Below are 10,341 nucleotides of genomic sequence, written 5' to 3'. Positions count from 1 at the left end.
CCCACATTTTTCTATCTTATCAAGTAGTAGGTTGTGGTCTATTTTATCAATGCCTTACTGAAGTCCAAGTAAATTATATCCACAGCATTCCTCTGATCCATTAATTTTGTCACTTGGTCAAAGAATGCAATAAGATTTGTCTGGGATGATCTGTTTTTGACAAACCCATGTTGGCTTTTAGTAATGACTTTGTTTGCCTCTAGGTGTTCACTGATTTGTTGTTTATATTTTCCAGAATCTTCCCAGGTACTGAGGTCAGGCTGATAGATCTGTAATTTCCTGGATCCATTTTTTCCCCTTTTTTGAAGATGGGAACTACATCAGCTCTTTTCCAGTCCTCTGGTAGTTCCCCAGTGCTCCAGGATCTTTGAAAAATATAGTTCAGTGGTTCTGAGATCACATCTGCCAGTACTTTGAGAACCTTGGGTGTAATCCATCTGGTCCTGGTGATTTGAACTCATCTAGGGTGGACAGGTGCTCACTTACCATTTTCTTGCCTATCTTAATTTGTGTTTCTAATCTGTTTTTTATGGTACTGTTTTTGTTAGGATGGTCTGTTTTTTCCCTTTGTGTAAAGACAGATGCAAAAATGAGTTAAATAGTTCTGCTTTCTCCCTGTTGCTTGTCACCTTCTTGTCACTTTACCCCACTAATGGACCAATCATTTCTTTAACTTTTTTCTTGTTCTTTACATGTTGAAAGAAATTTTTTTGTTATTTTTGACTTTGATCGCAAGCCTTAGTTCATTATAAGCCTTAGCTTTCCTCACTTCATCTTTGCAGGCTCGGACTAATTGTTGATATTCTGATTTAGTTATGTGCCCCTCTTTCCACTTTCTATACTTGTCCTTTTTATCTTTCCATTGATCAGAGAGTTCTTTATGCAGCCAAGCTGGTTTCTTTTGAGAGCTGTTATTTTTCTTCTTTGTTGATATTGTGCTAGACTGGGATTTTATTATCTCACTTTTCAAAATTTCCCAAGCTTCTTGAGTTGTTTTCCCCTTGAGGATTCTCATCCATGGAATCCTTCCCAAGCCCTCTCTAAGCTTACTGAAATTAGCTTTCTTAAAGTCCAAGACTCTAGTTTGACTGTGTTCTATTGCTTGTGCTTCCATAATGTTGAATTCCAATATTGCATGATCACTTCCTCCTAAGGTTCCTGTGGCTTCAACACCTTCTATCATTTCATCTCTGTTAGTGAGGATTAGATCCAATATGGCTAATCCCCTAGTTCCTTTCTCTACTTTTTGGGAGACAATGTTGTCTGTTAGGTTTGTCAGGAATCTGTTTGATCTTCCACTTGGTGCAGAGTTTGTCTCCCAGTTGGTGTCAGGGTAATTAAAGTCCCCCATTACTATTGTGATTTACTTCCTACATACCTTAGTTAGCTGACTAGCAAAAAGTTCATCTATTTCCTATGTTTTGTTGGGTGGCCTATAGTATACACCTATGGCAATGTCATTTTTCCCCTTTTATATTGACCCAAATGTATTCAAAACAGTTTTCATCATTGTTGTGCTCTATTTCTGTAGAGATGTAGTTATTTCTTATATCGAGAGCAACTCCACCTCCTCTTTTATTTGGTCTGTTTCTTTTAAATAATTTAAATCCCTCAAGCTGTGTGTTCCTTTTGTGGGTTTCATCCCACCATGTTTCCATAATGGCAACAATATCATATCTGCCTGAATTTCGAGTTCACCCTGTTTACTGTTCATACTCTGTGCTTTGGTGTATAGACATTTGAGTCCTTTATGACTTCTCATACCATGTTCTGTGCTAACTTTAGCACCATAAATATTGAACACTATTACTGCTTTTAATAAATATCTGTCAGCTAAAGTGACTCTGAGGGGGTTCACAGAGATAAATTAGGCTCAGAAAGGACAATGAGTAAAAAAATGAAAAAATTGGGAATAATTTATGAATAATGAATGTATTAGAATAATGTATGAATAAATGCTTTCTCTATATCACCAATGACTTTTAAATTTTACTGCAACATATGCATGGAAACTCAATAATATTTTGTGTAATGGATTTGATACTACTGGTTTTAAGAAACCTGTAATTCTTATACTGCTTATAATTCTTCCTAGTTCTAGACAGATCTATTTCAAGTGAAATAATAAGTCTTTTTTTCTTCTTTCTATGTTAAAAGATATAGAGGTGTCATTTAGATACAGATAATCCTCACTTACTGACCACTTGTTCAGTGCCTGTTTAAAGTTACAGTGTTGCTGAAAAAAAAATTATGACTGGTCTTCAAAGTTTGTGGATGTCACAGTGTCTGCATAGTCATATGGTCACCATTTGTGACTTCAAACTGACTTCTGACAAGCAAAGTCAATAGGGAATCAAGCAGGAAGTCTCATGTTATGATTATGCAACATCCTACTTAATGACCAAGGGTGATTTGCTAATGATGGCAGCTGGATCTGATGCTGCAAATCAATATATCAGATAATGTTTCACTTTATGACTGTGTCTCTTTACTATAGTAAAGAGTTGCCAGTTTCAATTATGGTTTGCAAGTGAGGATTACACATATCATATAGTAGTCATTCAAACAAACCACCTACATTCAAAACCTACTTGATTGAAAGAGCTGGGCCAAGTGATGGCTTCCTCATAAATCGTGAACATTTGATCGTTAGCAATCCAAGGATCCAGCTTCCCAACTTTCACTCGATGAATTGACTGGTTGGGAAATGTGACCCAGTTCTCAATATCCAGTCCTGTAACAAATTCTCCATTCTCATGAAAAGAAATTTCATTCCCAACACTGTTGTTAAATGCAATTCTTCTCAAAAAGAAGTGAAGCTGAATTGAGAAATAATTCAATATATTTGTGAAAAGAAAGAAACAGAGTTATCATAGTTAAGATATAGAATTATGTGACAGCTCAAAACCATTTACACATTAAGAAAGGACTTGTCAAACCATAGCTTGTAGTTATCACTGTTACTGCCTCAAGGATGCACGTTATTATAGTTACATGCTGGTGGAGCTTTTGAGTAAGGAAGTTATAATTCTCCAAGAGTACATCAGGAGACACAGCAGATGTCAGAGCAGACTGATTTGTAATGGTCCTTGGTATGTCTATCTTGAAAGAAGCATTTTAACTGGAGCTGGATTGGGAAGCGATCCAGCATAAATTCTAGGGTCTTGGCATAAGAGAATAGGTCCCTAGAGGCTATTATGTACTCATAGCTTTCATTCTGGATCCAGAAATATAGTTGAATTCAGCTGGATAGTTACTTTCAAGGACACGATTTAAAATGTGGAGGTTTAGCCAGATGGCTATTTGAGGCAGCAAAAGCCTGCAAAGTTTGAACAAGGTGAAGTGGTATCCTTCAGCCACAGGATTGGGAAGGGGACATTTGTGTTGTGTATAGAGAGTGTGATCACTGTAGTGCCATGTAACATTGAAGTCCCCTCACAGAACTACAAATATATTGGAATAGTATAAGGACAGCAGCATAATTTTCCAGCTCATCCCACAATCATCTGATCTGGGGTTTCTGCTTCATTGGGGACATAGAAACATTTATTACCAACAGCAAATGGTGACTGAATTGATTAATACAGTCATGACATATTATTTGAATGGAGATATTGTTGTGGCATGTAGAATAATGAAGACTAAGACCCAGGCTGCTTTTCACTCTTCAGTGCTCCAATGGGAAATGAATGGAATTCATTAAATAGCATTTCATATTTCCTGGATCAATGTGATGTCATGGAGAATGAGGAGGTCAGTAAAATAGGGATCTCTTGCCAATGCAAACCAAATTTCCAGGTTAGAAGGGTGACTTTATCCTGGTCACCTGGATATCAAGCAGTTTCCTTTTAAACCAGAGCCTGGGAATTTTTGCAGAGGTGGTAGCTTTCTATGATTGGGATGTTTATAATTATGTCTCACTTTGTGAGGAGAAAGGTGGAGTATCAGGGTACTATTAGCAACCAAAGGAAGGGAGTGAGTAGAATAGATAGTTATGTAGCAGCCATTTATTCTAATTTGTAGTTTATAAGGCGACTGAGCAGCACTGGACACTTTGACTCTATAATAAAATCAAAAGGAAGTGCTGAGACTTTTCCTACATAAGATTTCTAGTAATCTATTTAATTCTGAGACTGTACTAAGGACACTATAAATGTTTGTCCATATCCACTGGTAAGGCTTTCTTGACTAACTTTGCCCATCATAGGAAGGGAGGCATAGGCAAAACTAAACCTCAGGTAGCTGCAGCCTATCCATGGAAGACTAAAGCAGGAAGAGAATACCTTCAAGATTAGCACTCCTACAAGAAAAAAGGATTAAGAGAAAACACACAAGAAATTCCTAACTTTCTATTTGCACCCCACTGACCCTTCTGATCTGCAATTCATGTCTCATTTCCAACATATTTGACTATTAAGGAGATTACCTGCCATGGCTGTACATCCTGAAGATTAGGTTTTCTGCCACTCTTATGTGCTTGTTGAGCCACCTGTATAGCATGTAAAGCATGTGCCACAGCATACACTGCATTATATATACTGTAACTGTGACTGGTCATCCTCATTTCAAAAACAGCCCCAGGAAGGCTCTCCAGGTTCTCCTTCCCAGTGCAGATACCCTCAGTTTCCTCATTCACAGATTGGTCTGGAAATTCGCAGCCAAATGCTTGCTCCCACATATCTTTTATAAAGCCATCTTGATGGGAGAATAAGAAATGCTTTCTTGTCTGAAGAAAATGCTGGAATCCTTCAACTTCATTTGAATAAGCTGCAAAGGACAGTGCACCATGTAGGACTTGGATGTCCCAGCTTTTCTGATAAAAGAATGATGCAAGAGTCATTTGGGAAACCATGATCCACACCTTGCCTTTTGGCTTTATAGAAACCATTTCCATTTCAGGTAGATATAACAACCATCTCAAATGCAAAACATATTTATCATTGATTATTACAACATTAGCTTTGCTGTAAGTAAAAAGATGAAATGTTTCCACAAACCATTTCAGGCCGTCATCCACATTGTTGATATAAATTGTTCTGAGCTGCTCTAAGAAGGCAATACAGATACCATTGAGAGTAAACCATGAAAAAATCAGTTGTTCAAATTTTGCTCCACCATATCCTTTCACAAGTATGCCAACCCAGGTCCACCTAAAGTGCAGAAGTAGCTGAAGAATTCCCCTGAAATGGAATTCTTCATCTGGAACCATATGGTAATAGAAGGGGATTTCAGTTTTACCATTCATGCTTGGAGGAGGGCCGTATAGGAACTATAGAAAACAACAACAGGAAAATGATTGACAAAAGCAATATGTATCTTCTGCAAATATATAATTCTAAAATGTCTCAGAATATGCTCTCAAACTATAGTATTAATGTGCATGAAATATTTGTGAGACACGATAATACATGATTGTTGTTTTGTATTCCAAAACTGCAGAGTTGCATGACTCTATGAATTTTCATCCTCTTTGTCTTTAACTTAATTAACTGCATCCTCTTTCTACTTAATTTATATATTCTTGCTGTTTCTTCATCAATAGAAATAATTTCGTCTATGAAGGTGATTCATACTATACAGTAGAACCATAGAGCATTTGTAAACTCCTTGTTCTGCAGACAGAAATAGATTGATGAAAAAAGTATCCAACCTCTGTTCTGAAATATATCTCAATGTTATGCTTTCAGATTCTTCCTTTTCATAAGTTATTTATGAGTCTGTGGTTATGAATCTTGTGTTGGATACCAATATATAGCACACTTACAGTATAACCTCTCTTTTCTTGTTATAGACAGTATGGTTCTAATTTAAGAACCATATTTTCTCAGAATTTTAATTGCACCACTGAATATTTCCTTACAAAATGTCATGTATCAGGATGAAATATATATATATATATTTGTATACTATCTCCATTAAAAATCTGCTTCCATAAAGTCCTTGACATTTAAGATGTACCGGTAGCTTTGGCTACATCATTCTTTAACTAGTTAGGTAGATACATAGTCACAATATTTTAGTTTCCCAGTCCCAGTGGATTCTGAGCAACATAAAACACAGAATAAAAATAATAGAATAGTACATATGGCAACAAGGAAAGGAAGGGAGGGAGGGAGGGAGGGAGGGAGGGAGGGAGGAAGGAAGGAAGGAAGGAAGGAAGGAAGGAAGGAAGGAAGGAAGGAAGGAAGGAAGGAAGGAAGGAAGGAAGGAAGGAAGAAGTGGTTATGAAAAAGATGAAATGTGGGAAGAACTTGTGGATATCCAAAGGAACTCACAACTAGTAGTTGAAGAGAAATATAGGAAGAGAAAGCACTTCAACACCTGAATGGAAGACAGCATATAAATCTAATAAAGAAATACAAAATATATAAATAAAATCCAGAAACTGTATATTATTTATTGCTCATCATTATATCAACTTGCATGGGAGGACTACAGAAGGCCAAAGCTTCTGCCCAATAGGAAATTTATTACTGATTATTTTTTGAATCTTACCTAATGTATCAAATTCTGAAAATGAATTATCATTGCTTTATGCTTTAATAAATACATTTTCTTACATATACTTTATAGATAAATATATATGAATTTAAAATATTTTAATGAATTACAATTTCCTCCACCTGAAAATACAAAGCAAAGTGTGAAAATCTTATCATTAAGAAATCTTACCTGTGGAACCTTGTAAATGCTTAAAATATCTGCCATATCATAAGAAATTGCAGGATCAAGAGTCCCAACAACGGATACGAGGTTGTTCAGGATGCCACATTTGTAGTTGGGAATGAATAGGTTCTGAGTGGAGAAAAGTTCCATTGTGGCATGATAGGTATACTCTCCACCATAAGTATCATATAGCCTGAAGCCTAAAGTGACATTAGGTAAGACTTGGAGGTCTTCATTGATCTTCTTCACAGCAAATATCAAGCTCAAAATATGCTGGTAATACTTGATCAGGACTCTGCAATGGGAATTAGATGCTACATCAAATGAAATTCTCTATCTAAAAAGGGCAGTGAAATTGAGCTCCATAAAATTATGTTAATTGGTTAATTGGTAACCATTCAGTTTTCAGTGAAATCATTGCTAGTATTTCTTAAAAGTGCTTGTTAAAACAAATTTCATTATATTAAAGTTATAGTTCTTTACATTAACTTGATAAGCAATTCAAAAATCCCAACATGCCAAAACCAATTTAATCTTAAGCAGGATTTAAGGTTCTTCTATCCTAAGAACAATAGTAGCAAAAGTTTGCATTAATGCCTTCATTATTTTAGCTATAAGAACTTAATATATTAGTAAAGCAATCTTTTTTAATTAAATTAAATAATAAGTAGAATAAGACTTTTACTAATTAAATCACCCTGAGGACATGTATTTCTTTTTTCACTGCTCCAAAAAGTTTCAGCATATCAACACAGAGACACATTTATTTATTGGTGTTTTATTTATTGAGGTAAAGTATACTGCATTTATGACTTAATAGTATTATTCATATGGTTAAATACAACTGACCTTTCATTTGAGAAGCAGTTTTAGAAGCTGATGCTATAATCCCCAATATTGTATAGAATCTTAGAATAACAAAAAACTAAATAGTTATTTTGATTTTTCCCCTTTCTGTAAGGAACACAGAATCTCACTATTGGTTTTCTTTAGAAAGCATAATGAAAACATATATAAATTGAAAAATATTACTTTAGTTTTATATTTATATTTTAAAATTTGTATGTGTAATATTGGAATAAACTATGACTCATCGAATAGATTTGTCTAGATTGTCTAGATTGATGCAATGCTACCAATAAAGAAAATAATATCTTACTGAGGTTCACCAACATCAGAATGCTTGGGAACTTCCTCAAAGTTTTCTACATTTCTACTTATGAAGACAAAGGATGTAATGCCACCAACAATGAAGTCACCTGCTTGAAAATATTTGTGAAAAATTTGGATGGGATCTTGAATCATGCAGGTCATTGGTTGAGCATTACTAGACATATGTGGCAATAATAGAAGAAGAATCAATATCATCATGACCCAGCTGTCAAGGTTTCTATCATTCCATGTAATCCTTATGAGTCTCCAAGTATAGTCAAGATTGGAATAAATACTCTCTGTTCCTCCCATTTTGTTCTGAACTTTAAAATAAAAAATCATTCTGAGATGTCACTCCTCTAATGATCTTACCTGCTCATAAACTCTAAGAACAGGTCTGTCAAAACATTTGAAGGATTTAAAGTGACCATCGGCAATTATTGCTCATTCTTCTAAGTAAACATAAATTGTTCATAAGGGCTTTGAGAAACAGCAAAATTAATAATAATCTTTTTGATAATTATAAAGGAGGGGGAAAGAAAAGTGCAATCTTTAATTTTCCATTTCTCTGTGGAACTAAGGATATGCTTCTCAATTCTGAACAGTATTAGTAATTTAACACATTAATGGAATGATAAGACTGAAAAGAGATAACCATCATCAAATATTGAAGGATATATTTTTGAGATGAAAAGTGAGACATAGAAAATAGTAATGAGTCTGTGCTGGATCCTAAAATCAGGGCAAACTTGTAACTTTCACCTTCATTTTAAAAATACTTTTTTTTCTTGAGGGTGACCTCAAAGAGTAATAACAATTGCTGGTATTATTTCATTTCTATAACAAACTACTGTAACTAAAGAGCCCTGGTGCACAGTAGTTACAAAGCAGTACTGCAGGTTACTTCTGCTGACTGCTGGTTGCCAACAGTTTGGCAGTTCGAGTCTCAGTGGCTTATGGTTGACTCAGCCTTCCATCCTTCCGAGTTCAGTAAAATGAATTGGGGGCAATATGTTGACTCTGTAAACTGCTTAGAGAGGGCTGTAAAGCACTGTGAAGCAATATATAAGTCTAAGTGCTATTGCTAAAAGTTTCAGTTTACAGTATAATTTTGAAATCTTAAGAGCATGAAACAAAGGCCCCTTGTTTCAAAAAAAGAGTGCAATTGTCACACCATATGGAGCAAAGTAAAATTCCCCCCTTTTGGCCACAGGAGCCACCTATTCTTTGAGCAGGAGTTGTGAATCCAAAATGACCCCTTGTTTGCATATCCTCATCGGACAGTATGAATGGAAAGTCCTCAGACTCAGGGTGAAGTGGAGTTCCAATATATATGAACATGAGTCAGAGCCTCATTAGTCTTGAGTCAGAGTTGGTTCCTTCCCAACCAGGCCCACTCAGCCTCCAGGCATTTAAACAGGACCTCAACAGCCTCACTTGGCCAATAGAAGTTCAAACTTGTACAATATTGATGATTGATGATACAAAACCCCAAACTGGTAGATTAACTCCAGTGATTCATGTGATTGTTAAACAGTGGAGGAGACTGAATCAAACCCTGTAGCATCTCACATAATAGGGCTTAGGTGATGAATTAACTTCCCTTCACTAACTGGAAGAGAGCATAAAGAAAAGACAAGAACCAACATAAATGTTGACCTCAATTCCAAAGTCCTACTGCCAATTCAGAAGGATACTATGGTTGGCAGTATCAAGGGTCACTGAGAGATCAAGGACCATGATGACAGGTGCATCCTCTCCATTCCATCTCCAGTGTTGTTCACTCCCTTCTTAAGAAGCCATTGCTGAATTCTACCCTAATTGATAATTTGTTGCCTGTCTTCAACCTTCCCTTTTTGGAGAAGGTTCTTGAGAAAGTGGTCACACTGCAGTTTCAGAGGATCTTAGATAAAATGGAACATTTTGTGCAAATTGAGCAAAACAGCAACAAAACAAAGAAAGATGATGATAGTCAGCAAACTTGATTTGCACAAGGAAAGAAATGCAAGTCTGTGCAGCTCACACAGTAACTGTGTAACATAAGCAAAATGTGATACCCAAAGTTGTTCATGCTGCCATATTTTGGACCAGCTGAAATATTTGGATGGTCTCCAAGGGCTGCCCCATATAGTGCATGGTTGAGATAATCTAGAGTCACCCAAACAACAAGATTGGCAGTATATTAATTAGATAGATAGATAGATAGATAGATAGATAGATAGATAGATAGATAGATAGATAGATAGATAGATAGATAGATAATCTAATACTGTCATCCTTCCAAAAATAAAAAGTCATTTCACCAATAGAGTTCCCTTTAATTTCCTAGATCATATGCCTGGGGGGACAGCTGGGTTTTAAGAGCCTTATAAATGGCTAATGGAATTCATTCTAAATGGGTATCATGGAGTTTCTAATGGGCAAGAAAAAAGAGTAAAACAAAGTGATCAAAAATTAGAGAATGTTTATTTAAGTTGTTATATAACTATATTTTTTTCAATAATGAAGCAAGATGAGGAGGAG

This window comes from Protobothrops mucrosquamatus, unplaced genomic scaffold (assembly GCF_001527695.2).
Source record: "Protobothrops mucrosquamatus isolate PMUCROS unplaced genomic scaffold, P.Mucros_1.0 scaffold572, whole genome shotgun sequence".
Taxonomy (NCBI): Eukaryota; Metazoa; Chordata; class Lepidosauria; order Squamata; family Viperidae; genus Protobothrops; species Protobothrops mucrosquamatus.
This window is presented reverse-complemented; position numbering follows the sequence as displayed.